The sequence below is a fragment of the Haliotis rufescens genome, unplaced genomic scaffold (assembly GCF_023055435.1).
Source record: "Haliotis rufescens isolate VD_foot unplaced genomic scaffold, xgHalRufe1.0.p SCAF_2, whole genome shotgun sequence".
Taxonomy (NCBI): domain Eukaryota; kingdom Metazoa; phylum Mollusca; class Gastropoda; order Lepetellida; family Haliotidae; genus Haliotis; species Haliotis rufescens.
In genome coordinates this window covers 2,782,739-2,791,623 of record NW_025963890.1, presented here as the reverse complement: position 1 = coordinate 2,791,623, position 8,885 = coordinate 2,782,739, and the positions used below count along the sequence as shown (strand labels likewise).

The window sequence follows — 8,885 nt, the reverse complement described above, 5'->3', positions numbered from 1 at the left end:
AATCCAAATTCACACTACCTAATTACAACTCAGTTAGAACTGACAGAGCTAAACCGAAAACAAGAAGAGCCGCAGGAGGACTAATCATATTTATCAGGGAAGATATAAATTACGAAGAAATAAAAATAGACACGCCAAAGCTAGAAGCCAAGGCATTAAAATCACAGTAATTAACCGAAACATAAACATCATAAATATTTACCACTGGGCGGAACAAAAAGTCCAACCTGAGGATCTAAACAAACTACTCCAAATAAGCGATAAATCTACTATATTCCTAGGAGACTTTAACGCTCACCATCCTACATGGAGCATAGATGATAAAATAGATAATCATGGCAAATTAATCTCCGAATGGATAGAAACAAACGACCTAGTACTCCTTAATAGCAACCAACCCACGAGGTACGATAAGATAAACCAAAAAATGTCGGCTATCGACCTTACCATATGCACCGCAGATCTAGCCCAAAGTACTCAATGGGAAGTGCACGACGCCCCGCTAGGTAGTGACCACTTCCCCATAAACATAACCATAGGAAATACAAACGTACCAATCCAAACAGAAAACCAAGAACCAAAATTCCACTACAATAAAGCTAACTGGGACCAATTCCAAGACGTCTGCAACGAAGCTAACTTAAACGAAATAGAAAATAATGATCCAGAAACCTATTGTAAAAACCTAACAGACTATATAATAAACGCAGCCAAAACCTCCATCCCCTTCAAAACATCTAAGACAGGCAAACCGACGGTACCATGGTGGAATGAGGAAATAGAACAGACTAGACGAAAACGTAAATCAGCCTTCAATAAAGCAAAACGCGACTACAAATATTTAAACATAGCCCACGAACTAAACCACCAGGTTCAAAAACTAGTCCAAATAGCCAAAAGTAGAGACTGGAAAAAATTCTGCGAAGGTATAAATAACCGTACAGATGCCAGAATGGTCTGGCGCAAAATCCACGCCATCAGAGGCTTAAAACGACATAAAAAACAACCTAACATTGACAACTCAACCAACCCCGCCCAAAAAGCAAATAATCTCGCCAACCACTTTTCGGCCGTTAGCAGTAACACAAACTTTAGTAAAAAATTCCAAGATAAACTTAAAACAGAAAACAAACCCACAAAAGAACCAAACAATAACAATCTAGAAATAAATCAACCTTACACAATGGAGGAGCTCCTCTACGTAATCCAAAACAGGAAAAAGGGCACAGCCCCAGGATTAGACCTAACTTCATACCAAATAATTAAAAAACTCCCCCTAAAACTACTCCAGGCACTACTCAAACTATACAGTCTCATCTACCTAAACGGACAGGTTCCTACTCCCTGGAAACAGGCCCTAGTCATACCAATCCCTAAACCTAATAAACCAGCTAATCAAGCTAACTCATATAGGCCAATATCCCTAACTTCAAACTTATGTAAAGTAATGGAATCAATGGCTAAAAATAGATTACAACATTACTTAACCCAAAATAACATCATAAACCCAGATCAAAGCGGTTTCACTCCTGGCCGCTCAACCCTAGATAACCTCGCCCGACTAGAACAAGATATTAAGACAGGGCAACTAAATAAACAATATACCACAGGCATCTTCTTAGACTTCTCTAAAGCTTTCGACATGGTATGGCACGATGGGCTAATACAAAAACTTAAAAAAATAGGACTCAAAGGTCAGATAATAAACTACATCCAGGACTTCCTAAACAATCGTAAAATAACCGTGGGTATAGACCAAACTCTATCGGACCAATGTCCCCTAGAAAATGGTACTCCACAGGGCAGTATCCTCAGCCCCACTCTCTTCAATATAATGATAAACGATCTATTCGAGGGCCTATCCCCTAAAGTAAACACATCAAAATTCGCGGATGATGGAGCCATCTGGATCCGCACTAAAAGCATGAACATGGTCCAAAATCTACTAAAAAAATCTCTTAATAAAATACAACAATGGGCTGACAAATGGGGCTTCTCCCTTAACTCAGAAAAAAACAACAGGAATAGTATTCAAACATAAAAACATGAAACCCGCCTCCCCAATCCTCCAGCTAAACAATCAAACAATCAAATTTCAAAAACAAACCAAATTCTTAGGACTTATTTTCGATGAACATCTCACCTGGGATGCTCACATCCAAAACCTAACAACTAAATGCAGTAAAGACCTAAACACCCTAAGATGCCTAACTGGCTCTAACTGGGGAGCATCCAAAGATACCCTCCTCTCTCTCTACATATCACTAATTAGATCAAAACTAGACTACGGCTGCGCCATATACAACACCCTAAACAACTCTCTATCTAAAAAACTTGACTCAATACAATATCAGGCTCTCAAACTAATTACACGCACCCAACAAGGCACCTCCTACACCTCACTTCAGGCCTTAACAGGAGAAATGCCACTAAGTCTACGCAGGGAACAGCTAAGCTTAAATTTCTGGGCCGCGTCCCAATCAAACCCTCTCATCCAAAACTTAATAAACCGAAACATCAGCCCCAAAAACCAAGCCCTAGCTCGCAAACACCCCTTACTTACCCCAATATCCCAAAGAATAACAAACTACCTAAATGAACACCAAATTAAAAATCTTAAACAAAACTGCAAACAATCAAATATCTTCACCCCTAAACTTAAAATACCCAAAATAGACACAACATTAGCCAGCCAAATAAATAAACAAACCGACCCAAACATAGCTAAAACTACCACACTAGCATACATACACGAAAATTGGCCAAATTGGTGTCACATTTACACGGACGGATCCTCAGACCCGATCTCAACACAGGTTTCGGAGTCCATACCACACAACCAATTAAAACCACACGATCCTTCCGACTCCCAAACAACCAATCAATATTCACGGCAGAACTAATGGGCATGGCCTCAGCCCCCCATAATCAAGAATCCAAAAAACACAAAAATATCCTAATACCTACCGACTCCCTAAGTGGACTGCAAGCCCTCCAAAACAAAAACACCCAAAACCGACCTAAATTAATAAATCAAATACTTAAAAGCTCCAACGACCTAACTAAGACAGGCAAACAAATAACCTTCTTGTGGATACCCGCCCACGTAGGAATATACGGTAACGAAAACGCCGATAAAGCAGCTAAACTATCCCTCAAAATCCCAGAAATAAGCTTAAACTTACCCATCTCAAAATCAGAAATTAAAAGTGTAAACAAGCAAAAACTCACAAAAAAATGGCATAACCTATATCTAAACTCAAATAGCCAAATCAAAAAAGTGCTCAGCAAACCACTAACCAAACCCAAAATTCTCCATCCATCGAAAAAAATCGACAGAGTAATCACTAAACTCCAAACAGGACACACCAACCTAAATAACCACCTAAAAAAAATTAAAAAACACACTACAGGTAACTGCCCACACTGCAAACAACCAGAAACCCCAGAACACGCACTCATCCACTGCACACACTACCTAACACATCGAACCGCATTACAAACCACCCTCAATCTAAACAAGGCTCTAACTCTAGAAGCAATACTAAACCCACAAAATAAACTAGAAAACTTCAAGGCCTTAGGCGTATTCTTAATCAAAACGGAACTAATAAAACGCATCTAAAAACACAATAACCTACCAAATCAAAATGACATAAACAAACAAACATCCACCATACCCAGCTCCCTTAGTTCTCCTCCCCAATCCCATCGGCATCTATTCCAAATCTCAAAATTCCCCAATTCTATATAAGCAACCCCTAAAACCCCCCTCTTGGGTTGCACAGACCACCTTCGCCCCTTTCGGAAACACATTAAATGGCCTGGCCGGGCCCGTGTGCGAAATACGCATCAGTCGGAAAGCGCACGTTAAATCTCCAAAGTAAGTAAGTAAGTCTCCCTGGGCTTGCTATCAGCGGTGCTGTGCGTTGGCTTGAGGAGGCTCTGGAGGCTTGGAGAGGTGTTGCTCGCTTGGAGTACAAACTGCAACTGGACTACTACAGGCAAGTTTGAGTTCAGTTTTTATAAAATCTCTGAGTATGCCTTCCGTCTGTTCCCATGTTTCAACACGATCATTGCTCATACCACGTCTTCACTTGATCAGGGACATTAGAAAAGATTAGACTGTCTCTCATTGTTCTCTCAAATGTTCCCTCAAAGACACATTCTCTTTTTGTAAGGCATCAAGCTGGGGGCCTAATCCTGAAATGTTTTGATATCAGCTTGAGTTTGATTTTTATCAATAGCCCATTCATCAAATGACTCACAAATGAATTTGACACTGTTCTCAACGTTATTTACTCGTTCGTTCAATTTGTCCACTGAATGAACTTTCAATTCCAAACTAGTGATTATGGATTTCACCTCAATGATAACCTTTTCAATACAGTTTTGCGTTAAGAGTTTCTTATGTATTGCCTCTGGTGTATTCAAGACAGCTGTGGTCGCGTATTGATTTAGATTCTGAGTTTATAACATGTGGTTACTAGGGTACGTTAGTCCTGCAGCATGACCGTGGAATATATTTATTTTATGAAAAAAATGAATCTAGAAACGCATACAAAAGCAAGTCTAGCCAGCTCAAGCTAGCTCTATTCTGAAATCAGCATAGGGATTTTTTTTATTTTTAGAGTCAAGAAGGATATTGTGTAATATAAGATTTCAGAGACTGACTGTTAGTCTAGGGGTACTTTACCTGTGGCAATTGTCTTTGTTGTGTTTGTGGGTGTCCGGAGCAGAGATGTCACCTAAGTTCGAGGGGATGTACCCTTTACGCCAAGAGGAATCTGTTTCGGCAGAAATTCTAGGCTGGTTATTCTCCTGCATTGACAATTTATATTCTCTTTTTCCTTTTCCTATGACGTTTCTTTTGGATTAAGAGGCGTTTGTTGATCGGGCATGACTAACCTTTTGACGTAGCGTGTCTTTTGGGTGACGTAGACGTCCTTTTGGGTGTTACTACTTAATTGGGGGAACTAGCGGTAGTAGAACGGTCACGACTGGCCATCACCTTGAAGAACAGAGAAGGCTGCTGAGTTGATGGCGTTTATTCGGTGGAAGTCGAGTGAAGTACATTTAATTATAATGACAAGATAATATGATACGTGTACAACACGTGTTCAGAGATAGAGTCACATTCATATACCTCGTATAACAGACAACATAATATAATGTTGGTCGACTCAGTTTTCATTGCTACTTAGTTGCAGGCAATCATTGTTATGAGTATGTGTCACTGAATGTAGGAACGTACAAGTTATTGACATTGGTACACATACTCATATTGGGATGTTGCCGTGCAACTAGTATGCTAATATACAAAAATATACGTTCGCGAGAGGAACTATTGTCTGGATATTAAGTCAATGATAATTTTCCCAACGCTACGATATAGTCGAAATAGATCTAACCTACACCTAACGTATTAAGATCTTAGTTGACAGAATAAGTTAACATTTAAGTCAATAGTGTCTTACCTTGAAGAACAGAGAAGGCTGCTGAGTTGATGGCGTTTATTCGGTGGAAGTAGAGTGAAGTTTGCTACTTACTAACTTATATTGGAAACTTCTAATTTATTTTGTGGATTTAGGATTGTTTCAAGTGTAAGTGCGGTTTTAATATTTAGGGTGGTCTGTAGTGTTGTTCGGTGTGTTTGGTAGTGTGTGCAGTGAATGAGTACGTGTTCTGGTGTTTCTTGTTATGTGTAGATTAGCTATTTTACGGTGATTATTTAGTTTGGTGTGGCCTGTTTGTAGTTTAGTAATTATTCTGTCGATTTTTTTGGATGGGTGTACTACTTTCCTGATTTGGCTATTTGAGTTTTGCCATTTTTTGCTGACACTTTTGATTTCTAATTTTGAGCTGGGTAAGTTTAAGCTTATTTCTGGAAGATGAAGGGATAATTTTGCTGCTTTATCTGCGTTTTCATTTCCAAAGATTCCTACGTGGGCGGGATCCAAATGAACTCTATTTGTTTATCTGCCTTAGTTAAGTTGTTTGAGCTTTTGAGAATTTGATTTATTTGTTTGGGGCGGTTAGGATTTTTTGGTGTTTTTTAGATTGCTGATTGTGTAGTGCTGAGGCCATGCCCATGAGTTCGGCCGTAAATATGGATTGGTTGTTTGGGAGTCGGTAAGATTGGGTGTTTTTAGTTGGTTGTGCGATGTGGACTCCGAAACCTGTGTTTTTTGAGATCGGATCTGAGGATCCGTCTGTGTATATGCCAATTATCGTGTATCTATGCTAGTGTGGTGATTTTAGCGATGTTAGGATCGGTCTGTTTTTATTTAGTGCATCAGCTAGTGTTGTGTCTATTTTTGGTATTTTAAGTTTTGGAGTGAAGATATTGGATGATTTATTGTTTTGTTTAAGATTATGTATTTTGTGTTCATTTAGGTAATTGGTTATTCTCTGTGAAATTTGAGTAAGTAGTGGATTTTTCCGGGCTAGGGCTTGGTTTCTAGGGCTGATATTGTTTTTTATTAAGTTTTCGATTAGAGAGTTTGATTGGGACGCGGCCCAGAAGTTTAGGGTAAGTTGTTCCCTACGTAGTTTAAGTGGCATTTCTCCTGTTAAGGCCTGGCGTGAGGTGGAGGAGGTGCCATGTTGAGTTCGTGTGATTAGTTTTAGGGCCTGATACTGGATTGAGTCTAGTTTTTTAATGAGAAAGTTGTTTAGGGTGTCGTAAATGGCACTGCCATATGCATATAGTCTAGTTTTGATCTAATTAGTGATATATAGAGTGAGAGGAGGGTGTTTTTAGAGGCCCCCCAGTTGGAGCCGGTTAGGCATCTTAAGGTGTTTAGGTCTTTGCTGCATCTGGTTACTAGGTTTTTAATGTGAACATCCCAGGTGAGATGTTCATCGAAGATTATACCTAAGAATTTGGTTTGTTTTTGAAATTTGATTGGTTTGTTGTTTAGTTGGAGTTTGGGGGCGCGTATTGCATATTTTTGTGTTTAAATACTATTTCTGTGTTTTTTTCTGAGTTTAGGGAGACGCCCCATTTGTCAGCCCATTTTTGTATTTCATTTAGAGATTTTTGAAGTAAGTTTTGGGCCATTTTTTTGTGGACAATCTTACGTAGGTGAAACATCCCGCCCTATCAACACCAGAATCAAAGAGCATGAAACCTCCACCATCAAATTCGACAGCAAATCAGCCATCTCGGACCATATCAGCAACTGTCCCAATCAAATCATCAACTGCGACAACGTCCAAATCCTCGCCAACAACCTCCATGATTTCACGAAAAGAAAACTAACAGAAGCAGTCCACATTCGCCGCCACAAGCCATCAATCAACAGAGATCAAGGCTATTTCATCCCACCCGCCTACTATGAACTCATCAAACAATAATCACCTGTTAATTGGCTTCATGCCCCTATTGGCTTCTAGCTATGTGTTTTCTGTCCATCGTGTTGTGACAGCATCATCCATTTGTTGTCACACCCACCTATGTTATCCCACTCATGTATGCTTTTGTTGTTACTGTTAATCCTCTACTGTTAATCCTCCACCTACTATATATATTCTGCACATATGTCCCTCATTCAGTCTTGCTTGACAACGGTATAAGGATCTATACCGAAACGTCGCTTTTCACAGGATTAAAGAAGTTGTTATCCATAAAATATTGTGTCTATCTTGTCATCCGTCAACTTCTAAGTAATGCCTATCAAACAAGACATTTTAATGCTTTTAGTGCGGATCCAGAGGGCTCCATCATCCGCGAATTTTGATTTTACTTTGGGGGATAGTCCCTGAAATAGATCGTTAATCATAATATTGAAGAGTGTGGGGCTTAGAGTGCCATTTTTAGGGAACATTGGTCCGATAGCGTTCGGTCTATGCCCACGGTTATTTTGCGGTTTGTTAGGAAACTTTGGATGTAGTTAATTATTTGACCTTTAAGACCTATTTTTTGTAGTTTTTGTATTAGGCCGTTATGCCAAACCATGTCGAATGCTTTGGAGAAGGCTAGAAAAATACCCGTAGTATATTGTTTGTTAAGTTGGCCTGTTTTAATGTCCTGCTCTAGTCGGGCGACGTTATCTAAGGTTGAGCGTCCAGGAGTGAAACCGCTTTGGTCTGGATTTATTATGTTGTTTTGTTCTAAGTCGTGTTGTAGTCTGTTTTTTTTGCCATTGATTCCATTACTTTGCATAAGTTAGAAGTTAGGGAGATTGGTCTGTATGAATTAGCCTCGTCAGCTGGTTTATTGGGTTTTGGGATTGGTATGACCAGGGCTTGTTTCCAAGGTGATGGGTCCTGTCCGTTTAGATATATGAGGTTATAGAGTTCTAGAAGAGTTTGGAGTAGTTTGGGTGGTAGTTGTTTAATTATCTGGTATGAAGTAAGGTCTAAGCCATGGGCTGCTCCCTTTATATTCCCCCGGCATATAATGCGGGGGGATAAAGCGATCAGCCAGTCTGTCTGTCCGTCCGTCCATACGTCCATACGTCCGTCCGTCCGTCCGTCCGTAATCATTTCCTTTTCCGGGCCAAAATTCGAAAACCATTCAGTGTATTTGATCGAAACTTGGCAAATCTATCAGGCACATACTGAAGTGGTGCCTTTTGATATTTTGGGATTTTTCTTATTTTTATTTTTTTAAATTTTTATGGAATGAAGTTGGACATAGACTCAATTGGGGATGGGGTTCGTTTCCAGGGCAGAATTCGAAAACCATTCAGTGTATTTGATGGAAACTTGGCAAATCTATCAGGCACATACTGAAGTGGTGCCTTTTGATATTTTGGGATTTTTCTAATTTTTATTTTTTAAAATTTTTATGGAATGTAGTTGGACATAGACTCAATTGGGGATGAGGTTCGTTTCCGGGGCAGAATTCGAAAACCATTCAGTGTATTTGATGGAAACTT

The 8,885-nt window shown here is 39.6% G+C and overlaps 1 long non-coding RNA gene across 1 annotated transcript; it reads right to left on the bottom strand.

Moving 5' to 3' along the window:
- Positions 1 to 3,902: 3,902 nt before the first annotated feature.
- LOC124116745 lies at positions 3,903 to 5,256 on the bottom strand. The gene is made up of 3 exons (XR_006858169.2): positions 4,909 to 5,256; positions 4,697 to 4,787; positions 3,903 to 4,203 (listed from the first exon to the last, which is right to left on the bottom strand). It is a non-coding gene; the product is annotated as an uncharacterized LOC124116745 (long non-coding RNA).
- Between the last annotated feature and the right edge of the window lie 3,629 nt (positions 5,257 to 8,885).